The sequence below is a fragment of the Carcharodon carcharias genome, chromosome 10 (genome assembly GCF_017639515.1).
Source record: "Carcharodon carcharias isolate sCarCar2 chromosome 10, sCarCar2.pri, whole genome shotgun sequence".
Classification (NCBI taxonomy): Eukaryota; Metazoa; Chordata; class Chondrichthyes; order Lamniformes; family Lamnidae; genus Carcharodon; species Carcharodon carcharias.
Window position 1 is genome coordinate 37556017 of NC_054476.1, and position 16024 is coordinate 37572040.

General features: G+C 54.7%; 1 protein-coding gene across 2 annotated transcripts in view; it reads left to right on the forward strand.

Moving 5' to 3' along the window:
* The first annotated feature begins 3012 nt into the window (after positions 1–3012).
* rnf141 (ring finger protein 141) overlaps positions 3013–16024 on the forward strand; it is a 47550-nt gene continuing 34538 nt past the window's right edge. The window contains exon 1 of one of the 2 annotated variants that reach the window (XM_041198378.1): positions 3013–3099. The gene's annotated coding sequence lies outside the window, so the exon portion shown is untranslated. Of the gene's footprint in view, positions 3100–8575; positions 8719–16024 lie in introns of those variants that run through there. The other variant, XM_041198377.1, reaches the window with a different exon arrangement.

The window sequence follows — 16024 nt, forward strand, 5'->3', positions numbered from 1 at the left end:
GGATAAGAGAAAGCTCTGGCTGGTAAAAGTAGGGAAAATCCAAAGATATTCTATAAGTACATCAATGGGAAGAGGATAACCAGGGAAAGAGTAGGGCCCATAAGGGACCAAGGGGTCGATCTATGGGTGGAGCCAGAGGACATCGCTAGAGTGTTGAATGAATACTTCACATCCATCTTCACCCAAGAGAATGAGGATGAAGGTATCGAACTCGGGGAGAGAGATTGTGAAGTTCTTAAGCAAATTGGTATAGGGAGTAACAAGGTTTGGAGGTGTTGGCAGGCTTAAAAGTGGATAAATCTCCAGGTCCAGATGATTTGTGCCCAGACTGCTGAGGGAGGCAAGGGAGGAGATCGCAGGGGCTCTGACCCAAATTTTTAATTCCTCTCTGGCCATGGAGGAAGTGCCAGAGGACTGGAGAACAGCTAATGTGGTTCCGCTATTTAAGAAGGGTTGTAAAGATAAGCCAGGGAACTACAGGCCAGTGAATTTCACATCAGTGGTAGAGAAACTATTAGAGAAATTTCTGAAGGAGAGTATCTATCTCCACTTGGAGAGGCAAGGTTTGATCAGGGATAGTCAGCATGGCTTTGTCAGAGGAAGGTCATGCCTAACAAATTTGATTGAATTTTTTGAGCAAGTGACCAGGTGTGTAGATGAGGGTAGTGCAGTTGATGTAATTTAAATGGATTTCAGCAAAGCCTTTGACAAGGTCCCACATGGAAGACTTCTAAAGAAGGCAAAGGCACATGGGATACAGGGTAATTTGATAAAGTGGACTCAAAATTGGCTTATTTGTAGGTGGCAGAGGGTGATGACAGAAGGATGCTTTAGTGACTGGAAGGCAGTGTTCAGTGGTGTACAACAGGGATCTGTGCTAGGTCCCCTATTATTTGTCATTTATGTAAACGACATAGATGACTATGTGAGGGGTAGGATTAGTAGGTTTGCGGATGACACAAAGATTGGCCGGGTGAGGATGAGTGTCTTGGGCTACAGGAAGATATAGACGGTCAAATGGACAGATATGAGGCAGATGGAATTTAACCCTAAAAAGTGTGAGGTAATACACTTTGGAAGGAGTAATTTGACAAGGAAGTATTCAATGAACGGCATAGCACTAGGAAGTTTTGAGGAACAAAGGGACTTTGCATGTGTGTCAATAGATCTCTGAAGGCAAAGGGGCATATTAGTGGGGTGATGAAAAAGGTATATGGGACACTTGCCTTTATCAATGGAGGCATAGATTACAAAAGTAGGGAGGTCATGTTGGAGTTGTATAGAACCTTGGTGAGGCCACAGCTGGAGTACTGTGTGCAGTTCTGGTCGCCACATTATAGGAAGGATGTGAATGCACTGTAGGGGGTGCAGAGGAGATTCACCAGGATGTTGCCTGGGATGAACTTTTAAGTTATGAAGAGAGGTTGGATAAACTTGGGTTGTTTTCGTTGGAGCAGAGAAGACTGAGGTGTACAAGATTATGAGGGGCATGGACAGGGTGGATAGGGAGCAGCTGTTCCCCTTAGTTGAAGGGTCAGTCACAAGGGGTCATAAGTTCAAGGTGAGGGGCAGGAGATTTAGGGGGGATGTGAGGAAAACCTTTTTTACCCAGAGGGTGGTGACGGTCTGGAATGCACTGCTTGGGAGGGTGGTGGAGGCGGGTTGCCTCACATGCTTTAAAAAGTACCTGGATGAGCATTTGGCAACATCATAACATTCAAGGCTATGGGCCAAGTGCTGGTAAATGGGATTAGGTAGGTAGGTCAGATGTTTCTCACATGCCGGTGCAGACTCGATGGGCTGAAGGGCCTCTTCTGCACTATGATTCTGTGATTCTGTTCAATGTTTAGTGCTGGGAGTTATAGATGTTCTCAGCCAAATAGATTTTTCCTCCTTTGAAGATGTATACAGCCAATGTAAACAGTACATTTCTTTCAGATTTTCATATCATTTGCCTGCTCAAAATTAGGCACAATAACAGCACTGCAAAGCAATGTCATGTCAGTTGTAGCTCAATAGGCAACACATTTGCCTCTGAATAAGAGGTGGTGGTTTTAAGACTCAGCTCAGAGACTTAAGCACAAAATCTAATCTGAAGTACCGAAGAAGTCATATTGGACTTGGAACAGATGCTGCCAATCCTACTGATTTTTTTCCATCATTTTCTGGTTTTATCTCAGGTTTCCAGCAATCACAACATTTTGCTTTTATTACAGTACTGAGCAAGCGTCGCAATGTCAGGGGTAAGCACTGAGGGAGAGTTGCAATATTGGAGCAGGAGTGCTGCATGTTGGAGTGTCAGGAATTGAGGCAGCGTCACACTGTTGACTGGTCACTACTGGGAGAGTGCTGCATTGTTGCAGGGACATGTTAAATTGTGGCTCCACCTGCCCTCTTAGCTGGATACAAACGGTTCCATGGCCACAATTTGAAGAAGAATAGCTGAGGTCTCCCTGGTGCCCTGGCCAATATCTATCCCTCAATCAACATCACTGAAATAGAATATCTAGTCAATGTTGATGTGGGATCTCGCTGTGCACAAACTGGCTGCTACGTTATTTACATTATATCAATACCTTGCCAGTAAAACGCTTTGGGAAGTCCTCATGTTGTGAAAATTGCTCCATGATTGCAAGTTCTTTACTTTTAAAGTTTCAATGTGCAAACTGTCTAAATTCTTACCCAATCCGGATAACATTGACAACACAAACAGAATTACCTGGAAAAACTCAGCAGGTCTGGCAGCATCGGCGGAGAAGAAAAGAGTTGACGTTTCGAGTCCTCATGACCCTTCGACAGAACTCGAAACGTCAACTCTTTTCTTCTCCGCCGATGCTGCCAGACCTGCTGAGTTTTTCCAGGTAATTCTGTTTGTGGTTTGGATTTGCAGCATCCGCAGTTTTTTTTTGTTTTTTTATCTCCGGACAACATTGACTTTATCTCCCATTCTCAGATCTGCTCTTCTCCATTGCCGCTCCCTCGGACTCTGACCACGCCCTCTGTGACGTCACCGCGCACTCATGCGTGCGCGCGCCGGCTGGGCAGCGGGAGCGGGGACGGCGGAGCCGTCTGGAGGCCGGGAGCGCGGAGCCTGAGCAGGTGAGAGCGCGGCCTGGGCCCCGGGTTCAGGGTCCGTCACATCCCGTTGCACCCCTAGCCTAGCCCCGGCGGCCCCGCCTGGATTCACTGAGAGTCCAAAGCCTGGCTCTTAGAGACTGAAGCCCCGCCTCAGAAATCAACCCCCCCCCCCCACTACCGGACTTAGAGAGGCCCTACCCCCTCCCTATTCCCACCAAACCCTCTCCCCTCCCCTTCAGTTCAGATGCCTCCCCCCCGCCCCATTGCCCTGGGATGCATTGCCCACTCCCCCTCCCCGCCCCCTAAGCCCCTTCCAGGACGTGAAGCTCCCCAGGGCGAGATGCTTCCCCCCCCCCCCCCCCGGCAAGGGCGAGATGCTTCCCCCCCCCCCCCCCCCAAAGGGCGAGATGCTTCCCCCCCCCCCCCCCAGGGCGAGATGCTTCCCCCCCCCCAGGGCGAGATGCTTCCCCCCTCCCCTTCCCCAGGGCTGAGATGCCTCCCCACCATTGCCCCTTCCCGTGGAGAGAGATGTTCCGCCCCACTGTTTCCCCCTTTCTGTGGGGAGAGATGTTCCACCCCCACCATTTCCCCCCCCCACCGTCCCCCCCCCCCCGTTTTCTCCCCCCACCCACCCATTGTTTTCCCCCCACCCACTGTTCCCCCCCCACTGTTTTCCCCCCCCACTGTTTTCCCCCCCCACTGTTTTCCCCCCCCACTGTTTTCCCCCCCCCACTGTTTTCCCCCCCCCACTGTTTCCCCCCCCCACTGTTTCCCCCCCCCACTGTTTCCCCCCCCCACTGTTTCCCCCCCCACTGTTTCCCCCCCCCACTGTTTCCCCCCCCCCACTGTTTCCCCCCCCCACTGTTTCCCCCCCCCCACTGTTTCCCCCCCCACTGTTTTCCCCCCCCCCACTGTTTCCCCCCCCACTGTTTTCCCCCCCCACTGTTTTCCCCCCCCCACTGTTTCCCCCCCCCACTGTTTTCCCCCCCCCACTGTTTTCCCCCCCCCACTGTTTCCCCCCCCCCACTGTTCCCCCCCCCCACTGTTCCCCCCCCCCCACTGTTTCCCCCCCCCACTGTTTCCCCCCCCCACTGTTTCCCCCCCCCACTGTTTCCCCCCCCCCCCACTGTTTCCCCCCCCCCCACTGTTTCCCTCCCCCCCACTGTTTCCCCCCCCCCACTGTTTCCCCCCCCCCCACTGTTTCCCCCCCCCCCACTGTTTCCCCCCCCCCCACTGTTTCCCCCCCCCCACTGTTTCCCCCCCCCCACTGTTTTCCCCCCCCCCACTGTTTTCCCCCCCCACTGTTTTCCCCCCCCCCGCCCCCCCCACTGTTTTCCCCCCCCCCCCGCCCCCCCACTGTTTTCTCCCCCCCGCCCCCCCACTGTTTTCTCCCCCCCGCCCCCCCCACTGCTTTCTCCCCCCCGCCCCCCCACTGCTTTCTCTCCCCCCCCCCCCCCCCCCCCCACTGCTGCTGCCGCCATTTCCTCCTTCCCCTGGGGGAGATGTTTCCCTTCGCCATCCCAGCCACTGCCATTCTTCCCACCCCTCGCATCCCCTCCCTCCCTCCCTCGCATCCCCTCCCTCCCTCCCCTTGCTTCCCCTCCCTCCCTCCCTCCCTCCCCCCCTCCCCTTGCTTTCCCTCCCTCCCTCCCTCCCCTTGCTTCCCTCCCTCCCTCCCTCCCTCCCCTTGCATCCCCCCTCCCTCCCTCCCCTTGCATCCCCCCTCCCTCCCCTTGCATCCCCCCTCCCTCCCTCCCCTTGCATCCCCCCTCCCTCCCTCCCTTTGCATCCCCCCCTCCCTCCCTCCCTCCCCTTGCATCCCCCCTCCCTCCCTCCCTCCCTCCCCTTGCATCCCCCCTCCCTCCCTCCCCTTGCATCCCCCCCTCCCTCCCTCCCTCCCCTTGCATCCCCCCTCCCTCCCTCCCCTTGCATCCCTCCCTCCTCCCTCTCCTTGCAGCCCTCCACTTGCATCCCTCCCCCCGTCCCTCCCCTTGCATCCCTCCCCCCTCCTTCCCCTTTGCATCCCTCCCCCCTCTGTCGCCCCTCCCCCTCCTGCATCCCCCCGCATCCCCCCCTTACCCTGGGTGGGAGACCCCCACCCACACCCCCACCCCTCCCCCTGGCATCCTTCCTCCCCTCCCCCCCCCGCATCCCTCCCCCCCGCATCCCTCCCCCCCGCATCGCTCCCCCCTCCCCCCCGCATCGCTCCCCCCTCCCCCCGCATCGCTCCCCGCTCCCCCCCGCATCCCTCCCCCTGTATCCCTCCCTCTCCCCATATCCCTCCCTCCCCCCGCATCCTTCCCTCCCTCCCCCCGCATCCTTCCCTCCCTCCCCCCGCATCCCTCCCTCCTGCAGCCCTCCCTCCCTCCCACCTCCCCCCCGCATCCCTCCCTCCCACCTCCCCCCCGCATCCCTCCCTCCCACCTCCCCCCCGCAACCCTCCCTCCCTCCCTGCATCCCTCTGCATCCCTCCCTCCCTCCCCCCGCATCCCTCCCCCCTCCCCCTGCATCCCTCCCCCCTCCCCCTGCATCCCTCCCCCCTCCCCCTGCATCCCTCCCCCCCTCCCCCTGCATCCCTCCCCCCTCCCCCTGCATCCCTCCCCCCTCCCCCTGCATCCCTCCCCCCCTCCCCCTGCATCCCTCCCCCCTCCCCCTGCATCCCTCCCCCCTCCCCCTGCATCCCTCCCCCCTCCCCCTGCATCCCTCCCCCCTCCCCCTGCATCCCTCCCCCCTCCCCCTGCATCCCTCCCCCCTCCCCCTGCATCCCTCCCCCCTCCCCCTGCATCCCTCCCCCCTCCCCCTGCATCCCTCCCCCCTCCCCCTGCATCCCTCCCCCCTCCCCCTGCATCCCTCCCCCCTCCCCCTGCATCCCTCCCCCCGCCCCTTGCATCCCTCCCCCCGCCCCTTGCATCCCTCCCCCCGCCCCTTGCATCCCTCCCCCCGCCCCCTGCATCCCTCCCCCCGCCCCCTGCATCCCTCCCCCCCGCCCCCTGCATCCCTCCCCCCGCCCCCTGCATCCCTCCCCCCGCCCCCTGCATCCCTCCCCCCCGCCCCCTGCATCCCTCCCCCCGCCCCCTGCATCCCTCCCTCCCGCATCCCTCCCTCCCGCATCCCTTCCTCCCGCATCCCTTCCTCCCGCATCCCTTCCTCCCGCATCCCTTCCTCCCGCATCCCTTCCTCCCGCATCCCTTCCTCCCGCATCCCTTCCTCCCGCATCCCTTCCTCCCGCATCCCTTCCTCCCGCATCCCTCCCCCTGGCATCCCTCCCCCCCGCATCCCTCCCTCCCCTCCCTCCCTCCCCCTGGCATCCCTCCCTCCTGCATCCCTTCCTCCCGCACCCTCCCTCCCTCCCCCCCACATCCCTCCTTCTTCCCTCCCCGCATCCCTCCTTCCTCCCTCCCCGCATCCCTCCCTCCTGCATCCCTCCCCTCCCTCCCCGCATCCCTCCCTCCCTCCACCCGCATCCCTCCCTCCCTCCACCCGCATCCCTCCCTCCCTCCACCCGCATCCCTCCCTCCCTCCACCCGCATCCCTCCCTCCCTCCACCCGCATCCCTCCCTCCCTCCACCCGCATCCCTCCCCCCCGCATCCCTCCCCCCCGCATCCCTCCCTCCCGCATCCCTCCCTCCCGCATCCCTCCCTCCCTCCCGCATCCCTCCCTCCCTCCTTCCCCACCCCACATCCCTCCCTCCCACCTCCCCCCTGCATCCCTCCCACCCCTCTCCCCTCCCGCATCCCTCCCTCCCTCCCGCATCCCTCCCTCCCGCATCCCTCCTTCCCCCCCCGCATCCCTCCCTCCCGCATCCCTCCCTCCCGCATCCCTCCCTCCCGCATCCCTCCCTCCCGCATCCCTCCTTCCCCCACCGCATCCCTCCCTCCCACCTCCCCCCCTGCAACCCTCCCTCCCACCTCCCCCCCCCCGCATCCCTCCCTCCCACCTCCCCCCCCCGCATCCCTCCCTCCCAACTCCCCCCCCCCGCATCCCTCCCTCCCACCTTCCCCCCCCCGCATCCCTCCCTCCCACCTCCCCCCCCCGCATCCCTCCCTCCCACCACCCTCCCTCCCTCCCACCTCCCCCACCGCATCCCTCCCTCCCACCTCCCCCACCGCATCCCTCCCCCCTCCCCCTGCATCCCTCCCCCCTCCCCCTGCATCCCTCCCACCCTCGCATCCCCTCCCTCCCTCGCCTCCCTCCCTCCGTCCATCCATCCATCCCTCCCTCCCTCCCCCCGCATCCCTCTCTCCCCCTCCCGCACCCCTTTCCCCTGGGTGAGACGCCACCCCCTGCCATTTCCCCCTCCCCGAGGTGAGCTGTGCCCCTCCCCCTTGGTGAGATGCCCACATCATTCATCTTCCCTTGCAGTGAGCTACCCTCACCCTAGGGTCAGGGGGAAAGAGATTCCTCCCTGTTATGGTGTAGTGTTGAGTTTGTGTCATGGGGGTGTTAAAACAATTGGCTTAAAACTCAATTAATCCCTCCAACTCCTATGATCTCCTCATTTCCAGTTGTGAAAACAATTAGTTACAGCAGTGAAATATTTTCATTTTCGGTCTGCGCTGATCATAAACTACTTCTATTGTTTGTGGTTTTTTAAATCCTGAATTAGGATTATTCCTCACTTCCATGTTTCTTTGCCACATATTTCATTTGTGTTGCTTTACCATGTGTTGTTCGTCCAGCAATTTAATATGAGAAAGATCTTCTATTGGTACGGTGCTGTTCATGTCCTCCTAAAGTTGTTATGTAGCCAATTCACACAAAGCAAGATACTGAAAAGAACAGTGAGATGAATGGCATTTAATTTATTCTGGTGGTGATTGGTGTTGTCCAGAACATTGGGAGAACTTGCTGCTCTTCTTGACAGTGCCATGGGAACTTCAAATACAAGTCTTCAGTTTACCATTCTTCCAAATGATGACACCTTTCACAATGCAGCAGTGACCCTATAACAATGCTGCATTCCCTCAGTACGAACCCCCCGACAAAGCAACGGTCCCTCAGTACTGACCTTCTGACACTAGCACTCTCTCAGTATTGAGCCTTCAGCAGTGTGGCGCTCCCTCAGTACTACCCCTCTGACAATATAGCACTCCTGTAGTACTGCAGTGAAGTCAAAGGCTATATTACGTGCTAAATTCTTGGATTGGGGCTTTAACCTTTTGACTTGTACCCACTTATACTCTCAATAGGCAGCTAACCATTTATACTGGGAAATTAATACTAACCGTCTCTATGAAGAGGAAGTCAATTGTAAAGGTTCCATTTCAGTCAGACTCGTGTTCAATACCTATGATCTCTCCACACATTTTTAGAATGTAATTATTGCGATTGTTTAATCCCTTAAATTTGCTGATTTTTACGGCTGAGCTGAAACTCAGTTCTTCCAGCAACAGCATCTCAGTAATGTGCATGGCTTCTAGAATCAAATAATAACAAAAACTTGTATTTATATAGGTCCTTTAACATGGTAAAATGTTCTGTTACGTTTCACAGGAGTGTTATCAGACAAAGTTTGACACTGAGCCATACAAGGTGATATTAAGCAGATGACCAAAAGTGCAGGAGGAGGCCATTTGGCCCATCATGCCTGTACTGGCTTTTTGAAATCAGTCCCACTCACCTTCTCTTCCAATAGCCCTGTAAGTTTCTCCTTTACAAGTATTTACTCAATTCCTGTACTTCTGAATCTGCTTCCATCACAGTTTCAGGTTAATCAGTTCCAAGTGTAAAGCAGCCTGCTGGGGTTTTGCCTTCCTTGTATAGCAGTCAAGTCATGCTGGTACCAGCCTGCTGACTGTCAGCAGTGGGAACATTATAGCAACATCGTCCTGGCTTAGACTCTTGCCCACCTAGCTCTGTAAACTCCAGAACAAACACAGAATTACCTGGAAAAACTCAGCAGGTCTGGCAGCATCGGCGGAGAAGAAAAGAGTTGACGTTTCGAGTCCTCATGACCCTTCAACAGAACTAGGTGAATCCAAGGAAGGGGTGAAATATAAGCTGGTTTAAGGTGTGTGTGTGGGGGGCGGAGAGATAGAGAGAGAGAGAGAGAGGTGGGGGGGTGGTGGGGGTGTGGTTGTAGGGACAAACAAGCAGTGATAGAAGCAGATCATCAAAAGATGTCAATGACAATAGTACAATAGAACACATAGGTGTTAAAGTTGGTGATTATTATCTAAACGAATGTGCTAATTAAGAATGGATGGTAGGGCACTCAAGGTATAGCTCTAGTGGGGGTTTTTTTTTAATTTTTAAAAAATTTTTTTTTAAATAATGGAAATAGGTGGGAAAAGGAAAATCTTTATAATTTATTGGAAAAAAAAAGGAAGGGGGAAACAGAAAGGGGGTGGGGATGGGGGAGGGAGCTCACGACCTAAAGTTGTTGAATTCAATATTCAGTCCGGAAGGCTGTAAAGTCCCTAGTCGGAAGATGAGGTGTTGCTCCTCCTGTTTGCGTTGGGCTTCACTGGAACAATGCAGCAAGCCAAGGACAGACATGTGGGCAAGAGAGCAGGGTGGAGTGTTAAAATGGCAAGCGACAGGGAGGTTTGGGTCATTCTTGCAGACAGACCGCAGGTGTTCTGCAAAGCAGTCGCCCAGTTTACGTTTGGTCTTTCCAATGTAGAGGAGACCACATTGGGAGCAACGAATGCAGTAGACTAAGTTGGGGGAAATGCAAGTGAAATGCTGCTTCACTTGAAAGGAGTGTTTGGGTCCTTGGATGGTGAGGAGAGAGGAAGTGAAGGTGCAGGTGTTGCATCTTTTGCGTGGGCATGGGGTGGTGCCATAGGAGGGGGTTGAGGAGTAGGGGGTGATGGAGGAGTGGACCAGGGTGTCCCGGAGGGAGCGATCCCTACGGAATGCCGATAATGGGGGTGAAGGGAAGATGTGTTTGGTGGTGGCATCATGCTGGAGTTGGCGGAAATGGCAGAGGATGATCCTTTGAATGCGGAGGCTGGTGGGGTGATAAGTGAGGACAAGGGGGACCCTATCATGTTTCTGGGAGGAAGGAGAAGGCGTGAGGGCGGATGCGCGGGAGATGGGCCGGACACGGTTGAGGGCCCTGCCAACGACCGTGGGTGGAAAACCTTGGTTAAGGAAGAAGGAGGACATGTCAGAGGAACTGTTTTTGAATGTAGCATCATCAGAACAGATGCGACGGAGGCGAAGGAACTGAGAGAATGGGATGGAGTCCTTACAGGAAGCAGGGTGTGAGGAGCTGTAGTTGAGATAGCTGTGGGAGTCGGTGGATTTGTAATGGATATTGGTGGACAGTCTATCACCAGAGATTGAGACAGAGAGGTGAAGGAAGGGAAGGGAAGTGTCAGAGATGGACCACGTGAAAATGATGGAGGGGTGGAGATTGGAAGCAAAATTAATAAATTTTTCCAAGTCCCGACGAGAGCATGAAGCGGCACCGAAGTAATCATCGATGTACCGGAGAAAGAGTTGTGGAAGGGGGCCGGAGTAGGACTGGAACAAGGAATGTTCCACATACCCCATAAAGAGACAGGCATAGCTGGGGCCCATGCGGGTACCCATAGCCACACCTTTTATTTGGAGGAAGTGAGAGGAGTTGAAGGAGAAATTGTTCAGTGTGAGAACAAGTTCAGCCAGACGGAGGAGAGTAGTGGTGGATGGGGATTGTTCGGGCCTCTGTTCGAGGAAGAAGCTAAGGGCCCTCAGACCATCCTGGTGGGGGATGGAGGTGTAGAGGGATTGGACGTCCATGGTGAAGAGGAAGCGGTTGGGGCCAGGGAACTGGAAATTGTTGATGTGACGTAAGGTGTCAGAGGAATCACGGATGTAGGTGGGAAGGGACTGGACAAGGGGAGAGAGAAGGGAGTCAAGATAACGAGAAATGAGTTCTGTGGGGCAGGAGCAAGCTGAGACGATCGGTCTACCGGGGCAGTTCTGTTTGTGGATTTTGGGTAGGAGATAGAAGCGGGCCGTCCGAGGTTGGGCGACTATCAGGTTGGAAGCTTGGATCCCCAGAGGAGATGAGGTCATGACAGTCCTGGAAACAATGGCTTGATGTTCAGTGGTGGGGTCATGGTCCAGGGAGAGGTAGGAGGAAGTGTCTGCGAGTTGACGCTCAGCCTCCGCGAGGTAGAGGTCAGTGCGCCAGACAACAACAGCACCACCCTTGTCAGCGGGTTTGATGACAATGTCAGGGTTGGACCTGAGAGAATGGAGTGCAGTAAGTTCAGAGAGAGACAGGTTAGAATGGGTGAGAGGAGCAGAGAAATTGAGACGACTAATGTCGCGCTGACAGCTCTCAATGAAAAGATCGAGAGAAGGTAAGAATTCAGAGGGAGGGGTCCAGGTGGAGGGAGAATATTGGAGATGGGTAAAAGGATCCGTTGAACTGGGAGAGGACTCCTGCCCAAAGAAGTGAGCCCGGAGACGAAGACGGCGGAAGAAGAGTTCAGTATCATGCCGAGCCCGAAATTCATTGAGGTGAGGGTGTAAGGGTATGAAACTAAGTCCTTTGCTGAGCACTGAATGTTCAGCATCGGAGAGGGGAAGGTCAGGGTGTATAGTGAATACACGGCTGGAGTTGGGATTGGAAGAAAGGGTGGGGACGGAGGGACAGGCAGGGGTGGAGGGTCCTAGATGGGTGTTGGTGTCAATGAGTTGTTGGAGCTTGCGTTCCTTAGCACTTGAGAGAAAGAGAAAAAGTTTCTTGTTGAGGCGTCGGATGAGCCGAAGGATAAAATGAAACTGGGGGCACGTGCAGCTTTGAAAAAGGGTACGGCAGTGCTGCTGGAGGGAGAGGTCGAGTGTGTTCATATGGCGGCGCATTGGCACTGAGTGTGGATTTCAGAATGTGATGGGAAAAAAAAATTTTTAAAAAAACCCCACTAGTGCTATACCTTGAGTGCCCTACCATCCATTCTTAATTAGCACATTCGTTTAGATAATATCACCAACTTTAACTTTAACACCTATGTGTTCTATTGTACTATTGTCGTTGACATCTTTTGATGATCTGCTTCTATCACTGCTTGTTTGTCCCTACAACCACACCCCCCCCCAACCGCTCTCTCTCTATCTCTCCGCCCCCCACACACACACCTTAAACCAGCTTATATTTCAACTCTTTCTTGGACTCGAACTCAAGTTCTGTCGAAGGGTCATGAGGACTCGAAATGTCAACTCTTTTCTTCTCCGCTGATGCTGCCAGACCTGCTGAGTTTTTCCAGGTAATTCTGTTTTTGTTTTGGATTTCCAGCATCTGCAGTTTTTTTGTTTTTATCTCTGTAAACTCCAGCTCATGCAAATCTCAGCTTCCTGTTTTCCCAATCCCCCACCAAGTTACAACTTCATCCTTGTGATTCAACCCTTGTTCCCCACTAACTCTGTAAATTCCTCCATTTCAACAGCCCTCTCTCCCTGAACACTGGTTCCTTTGACTCTGCCCTGTTGTGCACTAACTGTGCCCTCAACTGGAATTTCCCCCCTCTCTCCCCTGTTCAGAACTTTCTCACGCTTTGACCATCCCTCCTAATCTCTCCTCCTGTGGCACAGCGTCCATTTTTTCATGCCTTTCTGAGGTGTTTGGGGCCGCTTTTCTACATTAAAGTGTTTATTTAAATACAATATAAACAGAAAATGCTGGAAATACTCAGTGCCAGGCAATATCTGTGGAGAGGGAAACAGAATTAACATTTCAAGTTGAATGACCTTTCATCAGAATTGGTGGGAAAAAAATCTTGTTGATCTTAAAAATGAAACTTGCAGAGACAGTTTAATTTATTTTAAAGTTAAATTTGCTTCTTGGGCACAAACAACTGAGAAAATGCCTGTGACAACAGCTTCTCTCTGCACCCTTTCTGACTGATCTCAATTATTATTCAAAGGATAAAGCAGCTATGCCATTAAAGGATTGCCATCATTGTCACCTGATCAGTTGAGACTGCTACTTTCAATTCAAGGATGTGTTTTATAGTTATTAAAGCAAACTCACAATGAAGAATTTTCTTTCGTAATTAATTTTCTTGCTGTTGTGACAGTTATTTCCACTTGAAGATAAAAGTTGTCTGTCCAGCAAAGAGAAAGATAGGAACTGGAATAGGGCATTCAGTCCCCCAAGATAGTTTCACCTTTCAATAAAGTTATAATTTATTTGGATCTTTACCTCAGTTACCCGCCCTGGTTCCATAATGGGATAAGATTATCTGTTGATTATCACATTGTTGTTTATGCGAGCTTGTTGTGTGCTAATTGGCTGCCATACAACACTGACTAGTTTGGCCTAAATAGCCAAGTGGTTATGGTACTGGGTTTGTAACCCCAAGATCAAGAGTTCAAATCTCACAATGGCAAACTATGAAACAATGTAACTTCATCTGAAACAGATGGAAACAGGTTTGTACTCAAAAGAGTTACAAAGGGAGGCCTAAATGGCCAAGTGGTTATGGTACTGGGTTTGTAACCCCAAGATCAAGAGTTCAAATCTCACAATGGCAAACTATGAAACAATGTAACTTCATCTGAAACAGATGGAAACAGGTTTACTCAAAAAGAGTATCAAGAGTTCACTTTCCTAACGATCTCGTGGAGGTAATTGTGGATTCAGTTGGTTTCCTGGTACTGAGGAGAGAAGGTGTGTGGTATTGGTGTTGCTGCTCCTCAGTGTTTCAACTGTTTCTGCTGCTGCCTTTGGGGTTGTTGCTTCTGCTGTGTGCTTCTGCTGCTGCTCCTCCAGTGCTGCTGCTGCTGCCTTGCCCCTGTGCTGCTAAAGGAGAGAGAGGGAGAGAAGAGAACAGTTGCTACTGTTGCTACAGGACAGGAAGGCCAGGAGGCCAGGACTGAGTTGGAAAACAACATCCTAGGTGGGTGTCTGAAATGTGTATTTTTGTTTAAGGTGGGGGCAATTAAGGACTGTGTTTTTGTAGGGGGAGGCAAGAAGACTGCCAGAGGAGTTGGGGAAGGAAGAGCGGGAGGGTGTGTGTGTGTGCTGAAACCATCTTTCTGCCACCCCTCCCCCCAACCCAGCCCTTTTCCCAGTAAGGCCAGCAATAGCTGGTGAAGACATCGCCTCCCCCTGCCTGAAGAACATCAGGCCCCCACCCACCGTCCATCCACCATCGAGGACACCCACCAGGACATTTACCTCTTTCCCTCCTGTGCCTCCCTGTCTTTTACTCCTCTCCCTCCTCTCCTCTCCTGCCTAAAAGAGGGGAGGTTGTTTCTACCTCTCTCCCCCACCCCCTTTCCTCCCTATATTTCTAAAAAAAATAAAAAGAAAAAAACAAAATGGCCAATCCTTCCCGGGGTGGGCGTGGCTCTGGCCCTAAGGCCAATTCACCATCACCTGTGGCCGGGCCCTCGAGGGCTAATGTGGAGGCGGTTTTGTCACCGGTGGCAGGGCCTCAAAAAAAGAAAACTTATGCGGGGGTGGTTGCTTCTGCGGCTCCAGCTGCTCCCGCTGCCCTGTCACCTTTCCGCCTCCTGACCAGGGCCCTTGGGGTAAAGAGCTATGCTCACCCTGAAATGACAATAGAGGCCTGCGTAAAGGCTATGGCTGGGGTCGTCGGCCCCTCAGCCATTGTCGCGGCCTCTAAAATGTATGGGAAGGCCATATTCTTCTTGAGGTCCGAGCGGGCGGTGCACCTCGCCCTGCAAAAAGGACTCACTGTGGGCGGGACTTTTCTGGCGGTGGACCCCCTTGAGGCCACCGCCCAGAGAATTATTATTTCGAACATCCCGCCTTTTCTATCCAGTGAGCTCCTCCTCCCCCACCTTAATAAATTGGGGGAGGTCAGGTCGGGGGTTGCACCAATCCCGCTCGGCCTCAAAGACTCGGCCCTCCGCCATGTGTACTCCTTCCGGCGCCAGGTATTTGTCCGCTTGGCCCAGGAGGAGTGCCTGGAGGGGGCCTTCGTTATCAATTTTGAGGGGACCGCCTATCGGGTCTTCTGGACCGTGGAGGGCGTGCGGTGCCATGCTTGTAAGGAGGCGGGGCACGTGAGGAAGAACTGCCCCGCCTCCAAGGCTACGAGCCCCACCCAAGTGGCCACGGCTGGCACCGCCCCTCCTCCCCCCGCCACCACTCCATCTCCCTCCCCGCAAGGGGAAGCGACGCCGGCGGCCACTGCCATCTCGGCTGCCGGTGAGGCGGGGGGAGAGCCCCCACGCCGTAAGAAGGCGCAGAGGAAGACCCGCAACCTGGAGGCGGCCCCTGAAACGCCCCAAAACCCCCAAACACCTGCAAGCACCGGCTCGGGGGAAAAGACAACATCCGGCCCCGGCGTCGTGTCCGCGTGTGCTCCCGGGCCCGTGGGTGCTAAGGCGCCGAGTGCTGGGCCCGGCGTCGTCCCTGCGCGTGCTCCCGGGGCCGGCGGGGAAGGGACGCGGGACCCCGAGCCGGGGTATCTAACACCCAAAACCCAGAGAGTGGAGTGTCCGGGAGGGCTGGACAAGGAGGAGGGGGCCTCGGAAATGGAGGTTTCCCTAGCCCCCAGCCTGACCCGGAAGAGACGTCACGCTTCGGAGGAGGAGGTGGGTGATGCCCAAACTGAAGAAGTTGGGTGTGTCCCTTCCCCCGATGAAGAGGTGGTGGCGTCTCCACCAAGTAAAATCTCGCCCTGTCCTCTGGGGGAACTCAAAACCCCTGCACCGACTCCCACCACTATTACCCCTGTCAACCTGCTGCAGTCCCCTGAACAGGGCCCCTCGGGGGTGACTGAAGGCACCTCCCTTGAGGTGGTGCCCGACTCAGAGACCCTCGATACCCCCGAGGTACCTTCTGGCTCATCGGGGGACTGCAACTTTCAAAATTTAAAAAATGTCAACGGGTCATTGGGTGGCGGCGAAAAGGAAGGCCTTCCCGCTCCCTCCCAAACCTTAGCACCGGGCGTCCTAGTTTTAGGTCAGGAGCTTGTCCTGAGCTCCCCGGACGACCCGGTGCCGGGAGGAGAGCGGGCATCAGAACTGCCG